Genomic DNA, 21305 nt, shown 5'->3' with positions numbered 1-21305 from the left:
GTGGACAGGGGCAAATTACAGTACTGCCAGGAAGAAGTTCAATACTTGGGGCAACTACTGTCGGCATAAGGCTGCCAAATTATGCTCGGGAGAGCAGAATCCATTTGGCAGATAACAGAGACTGAGACTGTGAAAGGAATGCAGAAGTTCCTAAGCTTATGTAATTATGTCAGACAATGAGTTTTTGACTACAGTATTTTAATATCCCCACTGCTTGCATCTATCAAACAGGCGAAAACACAGAAAGACAGGATAACATGGACTACGGAGATGGAACAAACCTTCAGTAAGCTAAAAACAGAGATAACAAATGCACCAGTGTTAGGAACACCAGACTACAACAAAGAGTTTTTTCTTTTTTGCCACTGTAATGGCCAGGTGATGACGGCTGTCCTCACCCAAAAGTATCCTTTAGGCCACAAACCAATTGCATATTTTAGTGGCCTACTTGATTCTGTCATGAAAAGACATTACCCTTGCGAACAAGCACTAGCCACAGCAGCCTTTGCAGTAGAGAAAAGTGCCCCCATTGTCATGGGTGCACCTCTGACACTGCATGTTGAACAAGCTGTGTTTGTAATAATAATAATAATAATAATAATAATTCAGAAAGCTAAAACAACACTAACAACAAAGAGAATATCAGGCTACAAGATAATATTATCATTACCATTCTTGAAGGTGGTTAAATGCCACATAGTCAATCCCGCTACCATCTTTGCACACCCCATTTCAGACTCTGACGATGATGCCCATGATTGTGCCACATATACTCCAGATGAGTGTAGCCAAGCAACAGAAGACCCATTCCAGGTAGCGTTGTATATTTTGTGAATGGGTCTTCCACAATAGATCAGGACACAGGGGTAAGACATACAGGTGCTGCAGTGGTCAGAGCGATGCAGCACAATTCTTCAGACACACTGCAAATAACCGAACAGATAACTTTGCCATCTCAATATTCAGCCCAGGCTGCTGAATTAGTAGCTTTAGTGGCAGCCCTCAAATAAGGGGAAGGAGAAACAATAACAGTATATTCTGATTCAGCCTATGTCACTATGACAGTGCATTCCAGCATTATGCGGTGGAACAGACGTGGATTTCTCAAGTCTGATGGAAGCCCTGTCATGCACCACCCCCTTTTAGAGGACTTGGTACAAGCTTTAACACTGCCACATGCAGTTGCAGTAGTGAAATGCGCAGCCCACACTAATGCTCAGGATTTTGTGTCCCGTGGAAATGCCCTGGCTGATTAGGCAGCCAAAGATGCAGCAACACACCCTCTTAGTGACACACATACCACAGTTTTGTTAGCTAGTGAAACATTGACACCTTCAGACCCTTTGAATGCATCCAGACATTACATAGAGACACCTCATCTGCATATTAGAGAGATACAAGAAAATGCACCAGAGCATGAGAAACAGTTGTGGGAAACCAGGGGATGCACACAGACAGGAACTGATTTAATATACAGACAACTATCAACAGGGAAGCCTGTCATGCCCCAAGCATTGCCACTGGTAGCTCTAAACCAGCTACATCTTCCTTCACATACTGCTAGAGACAATATGTCCCTCCAGATACGTCAGGATTGGTTTGTCCCTAACTTACATGAGATGATTACAATGTACATACACACCTGCACAGTGTGCCAGCAGTATTCACCAAATCCTACCTTTAAGGTAATAGCTTCCACAATACCTTGCCCACAAGGTCCCTTTAAGGAATTGCAGATTGACTGCATTGATATGATTGACAGATGCAATCATTATCGCTATTTTATAGTTGTAGTCTGCCCATTCTCAAGGTGGATTGAAGCAGGACCTTGTGTTCACTGTGATGCCAAGTCTGCTGCTAATTTTATGACCCGCAAGGTAATACCGCGGTGGGGTGTCCCTGAGGGGATCAGATCCGACAATGGCACCCACTTCGTCAATTATATTTTTTCTCACCTCACCACCTTGTTCGGAATACCACACAAATTGTCCTCAGCTTATCATCCGCAAAGCAATGGAATTGTTGAGCGCCTTAATGGCCTCCTCAAGAACAAAATAAGTAAACTATGGGTGACATTGAAAAATAAATGGTTGTACTGTCTCCCATTAGCACTCTTTGCTTTGAGAAATACCCCAGGATCAGATCACTATTTGACTCCTCATCAAATAGTGACAGCTAGAACAATGAGCACATTTGTGGCATCAACTAGACATAAGTTGGAGACTGAAACTGTACTTGAAGTTGTACAAACTGAAATTAATGAATACATGTCTGAGCTTACCAAAGTTGCAAAGTTCTTCTCTAAACAGGGTACACGTGCAGCCAATAAGTGCGTCCACGCATCTCCTGTAATGGATCAACAAACACCATTACCTTTGGGAACCTTAGTATATACTTGCAGTTTTGTCAGAAAAAGGAGGGACTGCAAATTCAATGGACCCTTCCCAGTGACAGACAGCACGACTACAGCAGTGAAAGTCCAAGGCCACAAACCATGGTACCACCTCCAGGACATCCGCCTGGCCCCGACCATGCCATCCATCCCTTTGGACACCGAGCAGAAAAAAGAGGAGGGAGAACAGCAGAAGCAACCGGAGAAAAGCCTCCCTCTAAAGCTCCAGTATTAGACAATTCTTTTTTCAAGTTATGTATTTTATGTTTGTTTTTCCTCCTCTGTGCACTGATATTGCTGTTTTTAGCCCTTGGATATTTTTATTTTTTTGATCCTATATCAATTATTACACGCATGCGTAGAACTGTTGATAATGATATTGACCATCACCCCCTCCATACTGCTTTGTTTGATAATATGTGATACCAGCACATGCATAGTATAGGCGCATCCACATCCAAAACCACTTGTTATGTATGCTCTCTCATCCCCCATGCTGCCGGAGTAGATAAATTGCATCTCCCTAAAGAGGTATCCCCAAACATTACACATTTTCTCCTGCACCTATTTTTATGCAGAATGAGAGTACAGCTACAACCAACTCACGTTAGTCCTGTTACTGCACGAGTTAACACAACTAGATTTGACACCACCACAGAAGTCCTACAAGTCCTGACAGAAAAACAATAGTTAATGAAGAGATATCAAAAATGAAGAAAGCAGGGCAAAAAAGGTTTCACCCAGATTGGGAAAAAATGGTTTACGTCAAGGTATTTTTGGAAGGTCTTACCCATCATCTGAATGCAGTAACTATTTAGCTAAACCCCTGCCCCCTGATTGCGCAGGCAGGCCAGTTGTTAGGATCACAGGATCAGTATTTGCCCATGATAAATGGCATACCAAGCCAAGTTCACATGTTGAGCAATATCATTATGGAATGGCACTGAGACACAAGGTCCACTAAGTTTTAATAAGATAATAGGCCAATATCAGGAAATATGGGATGCGAACATACAGAGATATACATGGTCACGAACTACCATATACCGTAGAATAGCAATGAAATTTACACAGTTTTCTCTTTGTTTCAGAGGGAATGGGACAGTGAGGGAGGGGAGTAACCTCAACATCACCACCTACAACGCTGATATGCAGGGCGGCACCTCCAGCCTGATGGATCACTACTGGATGTGTGGGGCCCAGCTCCACATACAACTACCCCCGAACTGGAATGGCCTCTGTTCCCTAGTGACTTTGCACACCCCCTCCCTGGTGATACCAGGTATGGACATCTCTCAGTTACATGACCATCCCATGAGCCGTCCAACATCCTTGCTCCAGCATTACCGGACAAAAAGAGCAGCTGAGTATTTTGGTACTGCAGTGTGGAAAGACGTTCTACAGGAACATAGACTATTTATTGACGCCCAAATATTTTTTGGTAGCATCATACCATTTATTCAGATGAAAGCAACTGCACGCTGGCTGCAGATCACACGCTTTGAATTGATGAAGACCATAAATGCAACCGAAGATAGGTTTAAGTTATCAAGGAAGAACTCTGAGCCCTTAGGCTGATGGTAATGCAACACAGATATGTTCTTGATTTAATGACGGCCATGGAAGGAGGGGTGTGTAAGAAGATTGGATTGGCCTGCTGTACTTATGTCCCGGCCAATGATGCGGACAGTGGGACATTAGCTCAGGCCATTCAGACATTGCATGATCTACAAAAGAAAATGATCGATGGGGGGGTGCCCCTGATGGGTAGTTCGAGGGCTGGTTTGAGTGGGTGCCATCCTGGATGTTGGAGTTGTTCAAGGCCTTGTTGCCTTTGATTGTGTTGTTGCTCTTGATGTGTCTTATTTTTCAGATAATATAGCATGTTGCAAAAGGTTGACAGCTAAATTGGGCGGGACAGAGTAGTGGGTATGTGGTGATTACTGTAGTTTCATTAGTAGATGGGAAGGCAGGAAAAGTAGTTGAATAATCAACTAGAGAGGGGAATGATGTAGGAAGAATAGGAATACACATCACATACATACAAACATGAGTTCCCAAAACCCAATACAAACATTTTAGGCTAGGGATAGTTGTAAACCAATGTAAGTAGTGAAAGGCTTAGTACATGACATGTTAGAAAAAGACAGACTGTGGGTTCAATAGAAAAGGCAGGTCATATTTAGGACAAACAAACACTTATTACTTAGGAGACGTGTACACATGCTGCATTGTTAAGTTAGCTGTGCTGAAACACACAAGAGGCTAAAGCCACATTAGAATGAGAGTTTTTCTTTGGTGCTGCACCAACTCAAGCTTTCAAAATCTTCACTTAGCATGAACATTTACTTCGTGGTAAATTGCACGTGTAAAAGGCCATTCTGTGAATATTTGCTATTTTGTTAATGCATTGCATTGTGAAATGGAATTTGCGATTCGATTGTGTGAATCGCAATTTGCGATGCACACTGTGGGAATTGCAAATTCATGTCACAATTTGCGATTCACAGATTGCGACCCACAAATTCATGTTGCAGTTGAAAGGAATCGCTATTTTAGCTATCCCTTATATTTGCACTGTGAATTCCTTTCATACATTGTGAAAGGTGTTTTTGCATTTACAAACAGTGGAATTTACCAATTCGCACCGTTTGCGAATGCGAAATCCTTTGATACATCTGGCGGCCCTAATCCCCTGGATGCCATTCACAATCCCTGTCTGACTTACAGAGATGCTTCGTAAGAGGTCAATAGCCTCTTCACTGAGCAAAGCCGGTGGGGCAGGGTGGGAGATGCCTGTGGCAAAGGAGACCCCAGCCCTTTTAGTGTGGTGGGTTTGGTCAACTGGGGGGCAAGCAAGACGTAGGGTGGATATGGGAATCTGGATGGTGGACAAGAATGCAGATGGGACAGGTCCAGTCAGGTCCACCACTGCTAGGGACTGGTCTTCTGTGGAGGCCTCCAAAGAAGATGTAGAACTGGTGGCCTCTGTGCCAGTCTCATCACCCTCCATATGCCACTGTGTCAGTTCGTGTCCAGTGTTTCTCCACTGGACATACAGTGGCCAGCTGCTTCTCCGCCTTCATGGTCAATGTCTCCTTCGCCTGCTGCTGCAGATGCTGAAAAGACACAAACAGCATTTTTATCATATATGTACAAATCAAAATGGTCACAAGATTATCTAACAAAACATTTCCTAATTTCAGTTTATCACCTGTTTAAAGGCTATAAAATTTAGGTATACCTTACCATTACCCCATGTAGAAAACATATTATGGACCCATTTGTTCACAGCTTAGAAAGCTACCATCATTACTCTCATTTAATTTTATATAATTTTCACTTAAACACTTCTGGTTCCTCGTTGAATTATTTAATACCTCTGAATGCTACAGATTGGTTGTTGTGAATAGTGAACTCAAGTCACAAAATAAATATCTAACAAAAAAACTGTGTAACACGTACATCATCCATCTGCAAAAGTCCCTTTCACTAACTCCTGTGCTCCAACATTGATTCATCACCTGGGCATAACAAAGGACACAAAAATGTTGTTTAGGGTATGTGTAACTCTGTCATTACTGTGTACACATTCCTGTCTGTTTCAATTAATAAAGTTTGCCTGCTAATTTCATGTTTGTTGAAACAGACTGGCTTACATGCACATTTGTGAAGGAGTAAGGCTTCATGCCAGTCTGCTACTGTCAACATGAACTGACTTGAATCTTGCACTGAAAACATTATTGCTTGGAAACGTTGCCATTATACTAATGTTCCTAGTCATTTTGAACTAGATTGTTTGGTCACTATACCAACTCACCAATGCTAAGACAGAAACATCCATTTTATCATAACTGCATTGTATGCCATGTCACCTGTAATAGGCCAGCAGTACCTCCTCTCACTTGTGATGGAGCGTCACACCTGACAGAATTCACTTTGGTACATCTGTCCCTCATAACATTGACAACATCCATTTACCTCTTTTTTTCTATGCAGACATGTGCCTGCTCAAAACAGTCCTTGGATTTGTGATAATGTATGTAGGGGCTACCTTCAATACAAATAACTACACAAAACACATCATCAAACACCTTGTGCAAAACTTATACCTTCCAGATATCCTCTTGTGTGTTGGATGTGTATCAACCTGTATCAACAAAAAATAGTTAACTAGCAATAAGAACTAAAAAAATAACTTACTCCCTTGATGCTGCTCAACTGCCCTTCATGGTCCGGATAGGCCATCACAAGTATGCGGGCTATTAGGCGGCACACATGCTTCCCACCTTGGGAGGACTGGTCAAGTTGGACTTCGGATGACTTGTGGGTCCTGCATCGTAGTTCCTCCCAGCTTTTGTGCCAATGGATGCTACACCAATTATAGATCCCCCAGGGTCTGCACCTCTTTGGCGATGGCCTTCTTTTGACGGGTGTATGGATTAAAAAAAAGAAAGGAAAATATGTTTTGTGAGGTTTTGTTTGTCTGTATTGCTGTGACACAATTTTGTAAAATCTCTCACAAGCATTTCTAAAATGTCAGCGCAGATTATTTACCAACATTTTATTTTTCCTAGGAAATTCTAATTTGTAGTGGTGACCTGTTGAGTACCTTCAACACTTTCAATGTCTTCATGTTACAAATCCAGGCCACAAACATTATCTAGGCCAGGGGTCTGAAACATTTCCTATAGTGAGAGCCACTTCTGAGCAGTACAAATCATTGTGAACTACTAAAGGCTAAACAGTTTGTACATTATTAGCACACAACTACATTGGCTTAATGCCTAATGTTTTTAGAGCCAAGTAGTATGGTTTGAAACACATACAATGACTAAGGGCCGTATGGAAGGGCTGCTGTGTGTATCATTGAGAGCATGTTTTTTGGTGATGTATGAACAAGTTTGTTTGGGAATGGAATACATATGTATGGGTGATTGAGACCCTATGTCATATGTACTTGTGCCACAGGCTGTACCTTTCCCCATATGTGCCACCTTTACTTGGGTACAATATACAGATACTCATTTATCAGAAAAGGGGATATATATATATTTAAAGTGAAAATAAATCAGACAAGTAAATAACTTTAAAGGTTTTTTTGCACTTTACATTTCTCTTATTTCAACATGTTGCTGTGTTTTTTACTTATACTTATGGTACAGTGTCTACTGGTCACTGGAACTAAGGGGCATGCAGTTTGTTAATTGAAATCTTCATTTGTGAGAAAATTGAAATGGAAAGTCATGACTTCATTTAAATGTACAGACATTTCAAACATTGTTAAACATCATTATGCCCCCTGCCAAATTATCTAGTTGACTACACTCAGCTAAAATACCTCTCTCCGGAACTAAAAGGGACGAATTAGCCTGTGTTTTAAGAAGAAACAAAATACTTAGAAATACATTTTCCATTCACACATGTACCTGTTCCTCTGGGTTCACATACAGCTTGCTGTATAGGGACAGTACCCCCGTGGTGAGAAGTGCCAACTCCTCAGTGCAGAAGTTAGGGGCCCCGTCACCTGCTTTGCCGTGCATCATGGCTTCTAGAGGTCGATAACAGCAGCAAAAGTGGAGGAGGTGTTGTTGGCTGCAGTGTTAAGAGGCAAGTGAGCTTTTTTCCTAAAGTGCTTACATGTACAAGACGTGCACGATCTGCGACCCAGGACAGAGACGGACACAGCCATTGTCTTTTGTGTTTAGCCGTCACACACGTTAGCCTATGGCTCTGTCCGTTATGGAGTGTTACAACTCTTACGCGGTCAACTTTTGCCAACGGTCATTAGATTGCCAATGTCCTGACGCCATGGTCAGGTGGCAAACCATTTTAGGGTGTGAACCAGTGAATTTTTAAATGTTGGGAGTGTCACCACCACTCAAAATGGTGGCTAGTTTGTTTACCAATGTAAAATGCGTACAACACTGTTTTCTGATAAATTTGACACATCATAATGTAATGATTAACTGTTTTTTAAATCAATAGTGATGCTGTGTATCCTATACTACTGTTGATGGATTTTATTTTTTTAAATGTGTAACTAATACATTTCAAATGTATTATTTACACATTCTTTTTTTTTTAATTCAGACATAAAGAATTGTTATTCTAAGTTGCAACATAACTAAACAATGATGTGTACATATATGCCACAAAAACATATGTAATTGTACAAAGATCTGAGATGTGTGTTGATTATTAAAGTATTGTTTGACCATTTTGAGTGATATTTTATTTTTCTTAAATGCAGACATATGAACCCAGGGAGGGGTAGAAGACGACAGCCTCAAGTGTTCAGACCTTTTCCAGAACTTGCCACCATGGAAGAAAGAGACATTCAGACTGAATAGGCAAACTATTCTGGATTTATGTCATCAGCTGGAGCCAGATCTTCTACCTCACAGTAGAAATCCCACTGCTATAACACCAATAGTGAAAATCATGGCAGTACTCCATTTTGTGGCAACAGGATCCATCCAATATACTGTGGTGAGATCTGGGGACATGTCACAACCAACTTCCAGTGGTTTTCCACAAGAAGTCCTTCCTTCAATGATGAGACACATCAACAGATTCATCAATTTTCCACAACATGAGGATTCTGCAAATATGAAGGGAGATTTTTATGCTTTGGGTGTATACCACATATAATTGGAGCAGTGGATGGCACACATATTGGCTTAGTGCCACCACATGCCAGGGAACAGGTCTACCACAATCGGAAGAACTTCCATTCAGTCAGTGTGCAAGTTGTCTGCTTACTGGATTTGTACATCTCAAGCGTGTGTGCCTGCTTCCCAGGGTTAATATATGATTCCTTTTATACTACAGAACATCAGTATACCCCTGCAAGTGTCACAACTTGGACCTAAGACGGCCTGGCTTGTTAAGTACAATATGACAATAGGATAATTTGCTTTATTTATAGTTTAGGAGTGTGCAATAGGATGATATATTATTGATCAACATCTTTTTCACTTTCATTTAAGTTACTCAGCTTGTCCTAAGTGACCATGGTTGTTAGCACCGCTGAGGAATCCAACAACAGCAGGGGAAGTCTGCTTCAGTGGGGCCCATGGAAGAACATGGAGGCCAGTGAAGCAGGCTTTTGGGCTCCTGAAGGCCAGATTTCACTGTCTGGATAAGACCAGTGGGGCCCTCCTCTACTCACCTGATAAGGTGTGCCAAATCACCGTGCCAACTGCTGCATGTTGCACAGCATAGCCCTGCGATGGGACATCTCATATATCACAAATGATGGAGACCATGAAGAGCCACCAGGTGAGGATGTTGAAATGACAAATGGAGAAGTTGAAGAGGAATGAACTGACATACGTCAAGATGTTGACAACTTCTTCACATGAGTGTAAGTTTACCTTTGTGTATTGTCAAATTATATTTTAAACAACTTATGTCATAATGAGCATATCAGTCTGTTTTGGAAGTTTTCTAGGAATGGTTAGTTCAGGAAATTCCAAGACAAAGATATTTGTTGTCAAAAGGTTTGACACAATGACTACTGTATTCATTGACATTGATTATCTCTGATTGTTCTAAGTCAGTGGTCCTCAAACTATTTAATGCTGTGCCCCCACAGTGGAAAAAAAAATCAACGGGCCACCCTCAAGTTTTTTCACAATTATATTATTTTATTAACTGGCAATGTTTAAATATGCCTACACTTATTTAAACATTGTAGTTAAGTTGTTACTGGGTTAAAATTGCAATCAATTACATGATTGCCAAACATATTATTCTGGTCAGGCAGGCTTTACTAACGTATAAAAGTATCCAGTGGTATTAGAAATGTAAGTGAGGGGCTTGAAGAGTATTTAAAGTCCCTTCCCTTTAACACCTTCTGCCAGCCAGGAAATAAATGACAAAATATGTCAGTGATGGCCTATTACAGAGGGGTTTAGTGCTGCTCACTAAAACAAACACTGTTTTCAGTATAATGCTTCTTTTGGCTGGAGCCTGGCGCCCCCGGGGTCACTTGAGGCCCGCCTTAGGGTGGCCCACCGCCTCAGTTTGAAGACCCCTGTTCTAAGTGAATGTGTCCTCATAACTTATCATTTGAGTCTATTTTGTCTTGTAAAATAAATATATTCTTCTTGCTTTTCTTTGTTAAGATCCTTCACTATGTCATCCTCATATGAACAATTCAAGGTTGTGACATTTGCAGTTATATGCTGCTGTTACAAAGTACAAAGGGAATATGGGTTGATCCCGAGGAAGTCACACACTTTGGATGTATTGATCGTGTACAAAGACAACTTGCACAGTGATTGAATGGATGTTCATGAGAGTGCAATTAGATCTGTTTTCCGTTGAATGTTGCCACAAAGACAATATGTGCTGCTTAACATGCACTAACCATGTGTTAGTTGACGCAAATAATACTAATCTCCCTTCACATTGACAAAAATCCTCATTTTGCGTTAAGTGCATGAAGCTGTTGATATGTCTCATCATGGTAGAAAGAACTGTTTGTAGCACACCACTGTTTGTAGCACACCACTTACAATTGGTTGTGATATTCCACTGGATAGTGCCACAGTGACCTGAAATAATACAGTGGCCACAAAAAGTCGTATGAATTTCACTATTGGGATATTGATGTGGGTTCCCATTGTGAAGCAGGATGTCTGGGTCCAGTTTATGACATGAATCAATAATAGTTTGCCTATTGAATCTGTTTATTAGGATTATATCTCGTTCTTCAATGGTGGCAGGGTTTGGAAGAGTAAACATTTAACTGACCCAGACTCTTTGGGTTATGCATTGGTTATACATTTTTTCAGATTTTTTTATTACAATTATTTCTTACAGATGTATGTAATCAATACATTGAGATTTCTGTTTGGTATTTTTTATTTTTAGAAATGAGATACACATTGCATAGTTGGAACCTTTTAACAATGAATTGTATTTATTGTTAGCTTTTTTACATAATGATGGAAGGAAGAAATAAAGAAAATACCACAAGAAATACAACAGCAGTTTTTCACTGTGTTTTTTTTTATTTATTAATCAAACAGAAAAAAACGTAACCATGTTGAAAACCAACTGAAAAAATTAAAAAACCCAAACAAAACAGTCAATCATGGTGGATGAAATATTTTTGTAGAGGCTAAATTCTTTGAAGTCCAATGTACAAAACACAACAGTCATCAAAAAAGGTAAATGTGCCTGTAAAATAGCCCACAGAGTGAATGGTAGTCACACACTGGAGGAAATTAGGTTATGTGTTGGTTGGTGGCAGGGGGAGGACTTGCCATCCTTTCCTGGTAGTCCGGATGAACGCCCCCCCTAGGGGTTGGGGTAGATCCACAGTTGCAGGGACTGGGGTGGGTGGGTGGGGCTGGTTCTTGTTGTGGCAGGGCCTCCCTGTAGGTGGTTGAGACTGGTGTTCAAAGTTTAAAGGATCATAGACAGGGGACGATGGTACAGGAAAAGCCCTGCACGTAGGGTGATAAATGTCAAATATCACCACAGGCAGGGAGCAGAAATTTGAGTTGAGATTCTGCATCTCTACATTGTGCATCCTCTGAACCTGCTTAATGTCCCAGACATCTGTTAAGACCTGGCCCATCATTTCTTGGTACTGCTGTAGGGCTTCCAAGACTTGGTTGATGGTGCTCTGGGCAACAATGCACCCAGTGGCCACACTTTGCTGGCCCTCGGATTCCTTCTCACAGCCCTTACCCCATTACAGTATGCTCCATCCGACTGGGATCATGCTGAACTGGAGGTGGGGGTGTTGTTGGCTCAACAGCAGCCAGCACTGAAGAGCATAAGATGAGTGTTATAATCCTTTGAACACAGGAAGTCGAGGTATCCTGAGGTGTTGTTGCAGCTTGGGTAGGATGGGCAGGTGTGGGCTGAGTGTCACTCACTGGAGCTGTCTGCCCCCAAAGACTAGAAGGAAAAGCTATCTCATCATTATCGGGACTTGCAGGAGTGGTGTCCTCACTGAAAGCTTGATCCAGGTCTGAAGTGGAGGTGTCCTCAGTGGCAGACGGTGGTCCACTGGCTCTGTGTGTGGAACCTTAAATGGATTACAAACAATCAGAACTTAAATGTCTGGATTGTATATCAAATGTGTCTTCAGCTACAATGAAGCAACCTAACAGTTACAATATTATTAATGGAATGATTAGACCTTTCTGTGATTTTTTTGGAAACTACAGATGCAGGTTAATTTACACACATGCAAACTTCAGAAATGCTGGTGAAAAGATGTTCTGAAAAGAAAAAGGTTATTTAGAAAGCATACAATACGTGTACCAAACATCCAACCCAAAACAGTAGAGAGGAGAATTGAGAAGTAAACCACTCCAAGATCTAGCAGGCTAAAAAACAGACTATTATACAACTTAGGATAATGAATGGCATGTCATTGTGAACAATGCAAAGTAAATTTTTATCAATACTACTTATATTCAGCATACAACAGGACATATATACTTAAAAAATGACATTTTCATTGATGCCATAAAATGGTGATTGTCAAATGAATGACGCATTGACATATGTCCATATATGAAAGAAAAGACAGAATGACCAACATCACATTGCAATATTATTTTCCAGAGAAAAACACAGGGCGTTGTGGTAGTTGTAATAATTTCTATTCACCTTTACCAACACTTGTAAAAATATGAGTTAAACATACCAAGTAAAGTATCTGCAGTGAAAATGAACACACATTTAGAAAATGTAGACACATGTGAATGATGCAAATATGTGAAAAGGACACTTAGGTGCACTATTCCTCCATGTGGAAATAGATGAAGTTTGGTTTTCTAGAGTACATCACCATACATTGAAACAAACCTACACACTAGGCAGGTGCAAGGGATGATACATATGATACATGGAGAACAACACATATTGTTCATTGTTAAAAGGAGAAATACAACCATAATGCTACTAATTGGTTGCTAATACATTCAAACACTTGCAAATGTTATTAATATATTTTAATGTTTTTTTATTCTTTAAATTGTTCTTTATCGGAATTTACAGGTTTATACAACAGTTAACACAAAAATGTGCATAAAAAGTCTCAACTGCTTCACAGTGGTCCATGGACAAGTCAGCAATGTGTGATGTTGGTGGGCATGGGTAGGCCATGGCTCTCTCAGTCAACCCAAGTACTTGCTAAGCGATAAAAGAGGGCAGGTCAGAACATCACTCCCTCTGTGTTACTAACCAGTGGGTGAATCTGAAGTGCTCAAATCACTGACAGATGCCTCAAAGAAACCAGCTAAACATGAGTTAAACTACCAGGGACATTGGAGAGAGTAGGTGGAAGTTTAATGTCACAAAAATACAAATGGTCAGCCTAAGTGCTCATGGAGGGGAGTATGGGGGTGCAAGGCTTCATACTATGTTGTGTTTGTGTAATGGTGTTGCATTTAATATGGAGCCTAATACATACATGTCCCACAATGTGGCAGAGTCACCGCCCCCTCTCACTCTACTGTCCTGCACCATGGCGTCAGTCTCAGCCATCGCACAGTGGAGTTCGAGGCAGCTATCAATCACCAGCGGCTGTCTGTCCTTCCACAACATGACTATCAGGCACTTAAAGAGGGCCATTGCCAGATCAGCAAATTTTTGTGAGGATTTAGTGTGCTTTGAGTGCTTAGTAACCCCAAGCAAGCAGAACAGAAGATTGCATTTCCCGTATCACCTATATATGCTCCATGGCCTGCACCAAATTCTGCGCCAATGAGGGACATTCCCATACCATATGGAGGAAGGTCTCAGCCTGGTGGTCACATCAGGGGCATGTTGGGGCCAATCCTTGGAATAACTTGTGTAGTCGATGGGGTGTAAGGTATTTGCAGTGTAGATAATTGAATTGGGTAAATTTCAGTCTTGCATTATGGTACACACATTTCACTTGCTTGAGCGCCATCCCCCATTGTTTATCAGATATGACTGTGCCTAGGTGTTCCTCCCACCTGGGTTTACCAACCAACAAGAGAGTTGCACCCTCGGCCTGCAAAGCCATGTAGAGGACCATAACCGCTTTGCAGCCCATTCCGTGGGTCAACACACACTGCAGCCCATGATGTAGAGATGGTGTGTCCTGGCCCGCTCCCCATATATGTCTGAGTTCCAGCACAAGGACGTTATATGTCAAGAACTGGCCAGCCCACAGGCCATTGATGTCCTGCAGGACTTGGAATGAGCGCAGGGTGCCATCTTGATACAGGTCCCCTAGAGTTAACAATTCCATTTCTTGCCATGGCCCGGGGTTATAGGTCTCTGCCAGGGCCCTTAGTCTGGGTATACTCCAAATCAGGAGTTGAAGGACATAAGGCAGTGTCACCCGTCGTGGCTGAATATATCTGTTCCAACAAATCTTGGTGACCCGTGCCACTTAGCCCAGGCCTCGGAGCAGACCACCAGGGGACACTAGCCAATCTATCAATCTCATGTATCCCAACTCTTCACTCACTGCCACCCGCTCTCCCATCCCATCACCTGCCAACCAGCACATAGGCCACTGCAACTGCACTGCTGTGAAATAAAATTCTAGATCATGCACCCCCAGGCCGCCCTCCATCACTGGCTGCTGCAATTTACCGTTAGAAGCTTGGGTGCCCCCCCCACCTATATGAGGTCAGAAATCAAGCTCCACAAGTCTCTAAATTAAACCCTGTGGGGACCACAGGCACTGATGTGAAGAGATAGAGGAGCTGCAGGAGTATCAACATCTTTGCGATGAATGCATGATCCATGGGCGACAGGGGCAGGCTTGTCTGAAAGCCCAGGGACTGCCTCGCCACTGTGAGGGCCCTGCCAAGATTACTATCTAGGAGATTGCGGTCCATGTGGGAAACATGAACCACAAGGTAGCAAAACATGGCTAGCTTCCAAGGCAGATTGTCCGTCATAATTCGTTCCACATTCACATGCTCCAGTTTTTGCAGGGGATAAAAGCAAGACTTACCGCAGTTCACCTTCATGACCGTCATGTTGCCAAATTCATCAAGCATGGCAAAAAGGGGCGGGAGCTTCATCTCTGGGCTTTGCATGTACACCAAAATGTTGTTTGCGTAAAGTGAGACAATATGCTAATGGGAACCCATTGCTATGCCCCATGTTGGTCCCTCCACTCTCAGTAGAGCGCCCAACGCTCCATACCCAGTGCGAAGATCACCGGTGATAGAGTGCAGCCCTGGCATGTGCCTCTGCCAAATGTGAAATTAATAGGAAATCTGGTGGCCCATCCGCACCCTGGCCCGTATTGTTATATATAGCAGTCAAACCCAACCTAGGAATTCAGGACCTATCCCAAAGGCCTCAAGGACAGCCATCAAATATGACCATGCAAGAGTGTCAAAGGCCTTTTCAAAGTCCAGGGAGACCACTGCAGGGAACCCCCCTAGACCCTTGATCTGGCAGAGCCTGCGTAGTAGAGGCAGTGACCCTGTTGGGGATAAACCCTTATTGGTCAGGGTGCACCATAGTCGGGAGCAGCGGTAGTAGCCTGTTCGCAAGGGCCTTGCTTAAAATTTTGTAAGCAAATTGTGTCGCAAATTGCGAGTCGCAAACCATATGCAAAATCCAGTCGCAAACTGCGACTAGTCGCAAAAAGCCCATTTTGCACATCCAGATTACCACTGGTTCAGAGCAGGTGGTAACCAGAACCAAAGTATAAAAGGAGACCCAGAAGGGACGTGATATCATGGAGGAGGAGAGTCCAGGCCGCCCCGCAGAGGAGGAGGATGCAGAGACAGGAGAGAATATACCGAACCAGGCAGACACTATTTCAACAAACTGAGGAAGAGATTTATGACAAATATAGACTGAGCAGTACAGCAATTTTAGAATTAATTGAACTACTTAATCCTCAGCTTGAACGACAGACAATGCGCAACAGCGCCATCCCTACACATGTGCAAGTGCTATGCTCACTGCACCTCGGGTAGCTATCAGGGGGTGATTGCTGTGGCAGGTCGGGTATCCCAAAGTTCACTCTCACGATTCTTCAGATCATTCCTAGATGCCATACTCACACACATGTCCAGATATATATACCTATCCAGGAATGAGGCAGAAATGAACAGCACTAAGTTGGAATTCTACAGAATTGCCAACTTCCCCTATGTTATAGGGTGTGTGGACGGGACACATATACAAATCTGCCCTCCTGCAAATCTGGAATATGTGTTCCGCAATAGGAAATGTACTCACTCTCTCAACATCCAGGTGGTATGTGATGCACATAATGTCATTAATGACATTGTAGCTAAATTTCCAGGGAGTACACATGACTCATACATATTCAGGCACAGTGGGATACACCAGCGCCTAGAACGTGGGGAGTTTGGAGACAGACATCTATTAGGTATAGCTGACTACACCCTGAAGCCTTAAATACAGGTCACTGTGGAAACCATTCATGCCCTGCTAAAATTGCTTCTTTTTGTCAAACAGGTGACAGTGCACATGCCCTGAGACCATGGATACTTACACCGTACCTAACACCTGGCAATGAGAACGAGAGGCGATATAACAGTGCACATCGGCGGACCAGAACTGTCATTGAGAGGACCTTTGGCTTGTTAAAGACAAGATTCAGGTGCATTCACAAAAGTGGAGGTGCACTCCAGTATGCCCCAGAAACAGCATGCAAGATTGTCGCCACCTGTTCAATCCTACACAACATTGCCACCAGACGTGGGCTACATCTCACCCCTGAAGACACAGACACGGAGGATGAGGAGCAAGAGCTACCACACCGACAGCCTGGGGATAGAAGCATCGCAAATGAAGGCAGACAGAGACGGAAACACATTGCAACCCAATACTTTGGCAGGTACGTGGCAACTGTCACCACACTCACTAATGCCAGACACACATAGCCCAGTTGTGTAGTGAAACAAACAAAACCTTTTTATTTCTAAACTATATGGAAAAAGAATAGTGCTGTATGTCACAGTCTGTAATTGTCCAATTGCAATGAAGACACATTATGATTCATGTGCCTCATGTACAGTGCTGTCTGGTGGCTCACACACTCCTCCTAGAGCGGCCATCATGGCTCATCCCTGGTGGGCCCCTGACCCCTGCTGTGCACTACCACTCCGTAGCACACGGGACTCGCTGGCAGACATGCTACTGATGGTTGACCCCTCCTCGCTGTCCTGAGGGGATTCCCCTGTGCCCCTTGCAGCCTGCCTACTGTCCATAAGGTCCACCGCATGGCTGATGCGGCCAAGTCCTCGCGCCACATCGCCAGCAAAGTGCCCAAGTTCCACCTGTAGGCTGACTGTCCGTCTTGAGAGGCCTGTAGTATTTGTGGCAAGACGCCCAATTGATGCAGCCAGGCGGTCAAAACGTGCTGCTGTGTGGCGCTCCCTGTACCTTGCATGTCCTCGGTCTGCCACTAGTTCATTCACCAGATGTCAGAAGGCCTGTGTCAAATCCCCCAAATGTTCATTCATTCTGTTGAACTGACTGTTCACATTCTCCAGCCCATGCGTCATGCTGCTCTGCATTCTATTGAGGGTTCTGGTGATGGTCCTTAATTGTAGTTTTTGCAGGCGCTGACCATGGATGAGGGATGCCTCCAAGCCTGCGAAGACTGCTTCCCCTACCTCCTCCTGGGGCACCGACTGAACTCTTCGCCGGCGTCTGCGCATTCGTCCAGCTGCTGGCTCTGTGAGCCTCTCTGTGGGGCTGGGCCCTGGGGTTGTTTCAGCTGCCCCCATGTCCTGTGGTTGTTCCTCTAATGACCCTGGTGGTGTTGTGCTGGGCCCAGCAACTTCACCAGCAGCCTCCTGCAGTGTCTCTGGCCCATGTTCTTCTCCCTGCCTGATGTCGCTGCTGGGGGTCTTATGGGAGACCTGTGGGACATAGGGCATACACTGTCGTCTCTCACATCAGTTTTATGCCTCATAATAAACATTTGCCTATATTCTGACTACTGTACTACATTGCCCATAATGCACTATTCTAGCGGTTGCTAGACTGGAATGGAGCTAGTCTGGTGGTGCCTGCTGCTGTGTACTGGGATAGTGTGTATACTTCATTTGTGGGTGTCAAAGCATATCTCATGGTACCCACTTTTGGATGTCCCTGGCGCTGAACGCTCCACTTCGCCCATGCCAATGATGGCCTCTGGCTCCAGGGTCTGCTCAACCATGCTTTCCAGGGCTGTGGGACGGTGGATGGGCCTCCTCCGGTGCCCCTCATCTCTCTCATGCGCTCCGCAACCCTCTCATTTGTCCTGCAGCGCAGGTCGTACCACCGTTTCTGAATTTCCTCAAGGGTGCGGTGGCTCACCCCTATGGCATTTATCTTGTCTTGAATCTGCTGCCATATCCTTTTCTTTTGAGTGTCTGGGACACTCATTTCTGCCTTCCCAAAAAGTTAATCATGGTGCAGACAGCATGCTTCAGTCAGCACCTCCAGCTCTTTGTCGGAAAACTTCACTTTCCTCCTCCTGCCAGCACTGCCTGTCTCCTACATTGTTGCTGCAGCTCCTCTCTCCTAGGTGTGGCACAGCAGTTTGAAATGGGTATGGTCCTCCCTCCTCCCAGGTGTATTTGATGACTTCCTGGTTCTGATGTCATCACCAAGAGCCAGGAAGTGGGTTTCCAAACTGTTGTGCTGCACCTGCAGGCTATTTGCGGGTCAGTTGCAATTTGTGACACCCTTCTCGTAAATTGCGGTGCGACACCTATGCGACTCGCAAATTGGTATCGCAAATATCTCTTGAATTTGATTTTGCGAGTCGGAAATAGCGATTCGCAAAATTTTACTTACCTACATCTGGCCCTTTGTTCCTAGCCATCTGGCTAATGGCAATGTGAATTTCTTCTAACTGCAGGGGTTGCTCAAGCATCTGGAATTGTAAGATTCAAGCTAGGAAGGGCAGCTTCCTCTATATGGGCCCAGAGGTGGCCAGAGGTGGGATCAGCTGGGGGAGAGTATAGCTGTTCATAATATGGAGCAAAAGTCTCACAGATGTCAGTCTGAGAGTTCACCACAACTCCATCCAGAGCCTGAATCGCACCGGTAATAGTCCGTGATACTTCAGACTGCATGAGCCATGCTAGCATGCGGCCAGGCCTGTCCCGGTGTTGTTTGACGAGGGACGCCCTGTAATCAATATTGTGCAGTTGGCGCATTTCGTCTTGAAGCTACCTTCTAAGATCCTGCAGCCACGTGTAGGCCTCAAGCACTGTCACCACCTCCAGCTTGAGGGCACGCACACCTGTGTTTCCAATGCTAATATTCTACGGAGGAGGGCCCCCTGCTCTCCCCCCAAGGTTTTTATAGAGTGACCCTTGGAACCACCTTCATGGAATCCCATTCCACCCCTCTAGTCTCAGTAGAGCCATCATTCTCCTCAAAATCACTTTGTAAATGGGTCCTGGAAGTTTCTGCGTACACCGTGTCTAGTAAAGCATCTGTCTGTAATCACCGGTTGAGACAGGGGCCCTTTCATCACCCCATTGGAATGTCAGCTTTAAAGGGCTGTGATAAGAGGTTGTTTGGCCCCGGTATTCCGAACTACGTACCCGGGCCAAAAATCAGCATTGCAGAAGAAGTAATCAAGCCTAGTGTGTATCTGATGACCGGGGGCATAATAGGAGAATTTGGCCTCCCCTAGGTGACCTAAGCGCCAGAGGTGTGCCGTGGATGTCCACAGTTGAAAGTGTTTGGTCACCTGTAGGCCCTATGTCCCAAGCAGCGGGGATGCTGATATTTCCAAGGAGGTGCAGTGGACACAGTTGAAGTCCACACCCCATATTTTGGGGCCAGGGGCTCAGTTAGCATGGCCGAGGACATACTACACAAGAACTCACCCTGGAGTGTGTTAGGTGCATATAATGGAACAATCCTGGATCACCTGTAAGACCCTATCAAGCATCTCGGTGTGACATTCAAGTGCCCTCTCCAGTTGTTTGATCAGCCCAGCCATGCATTGGGGGCCATCAATATAGACATGATAGATTTCTGGGGGTATAAGGGCTTGAAAGTCTTTGGCCTGACCATGCCCACCTTATTGCCACCAAAACCAAGAGAGGGGGTGGTTTGTGCTGCTTCCAAACTTGTCAATGCAAGTATGTTAACAGTAGGCCCAAGGACCCTCTCCAGCAGGGCTCAGTGATCAAATCTTCCCTCCTCAGCATCTCTCAAAGCATTGACTCACCTAGCGCCCACCGGTCACAGTGCAGGTAAGAAGTTTTGAGGTCGAATCCAGCCTCTGCAGTCCTAAATGTAGTAAGGTCAGAAGGGCAGTTGGGTTAGAGCATGCTCCAGTGTTGTGCCAGACCTCAGGAAGTCCCTCTCCATCTCTGATGTGGACTCTACAAGCACACCTCTCGCAGTCACACCAAGCACTCATCTTTCCATTCCTCAGGGACTCACTTTACAACTTGGAGTCCAACATATCTCCAAGCAGGGCACTGGGCCATGACTCTCCAGGGCCACCCTCAGTCGTGCCAGGCAGTGTGTCTTCACTTGCAGGTCAGAGGTGGGGGAGGGGAGGAGGAGGCACCCCAGGAGTCTGGATAAAATTCTGCCATAAGCCAGGATGGAGGGCTCCCCCACATCACTGGACAAGTCAGGCTGCCTTACCCCACCTTCAGCCTCCTCACGGGCTCTTGAGCGGGCGCAAGAGTCCCAGGGGCACAACCGCCGGTCCTCCATCGGACGTCCGACCATGTCTGCAGCACCATCATCCTATTCTTTTAATTTTGTTTCAACTTTTTTTCCCTGGGGTAATTTCCTCTTTACTTTTACATCCTGATGCGGAGTCCTTAAAGTGGGCCACCCCACTCAGTCTTATCCATGGCAGCAGGCCCAGCCGCAAGTCTCTCCAGTGGTCCAGTGGAGCAGCCACTGCCCCTCACACCAGTGTAGGCACGGGCCTCAT

This window comes from Pleurodeles waltl, chromosome 7 (genome assembly GCF_031143425.1).
Source record: "Pleurodeles waltl isolate 20211129_DDA chromosome 7, aPleWal1.hap1.20221129, whole genome shotgun sequence".
NCBI classification, from domain to species: Eukaryota; Metazoa; Chordata; class Amphibia; order Caudata; family Salamandridae; genus Pleurodeles; species Pleurodeles waltl.
This window is presented reverse-complemented; position numbering follows the sequence as displayed.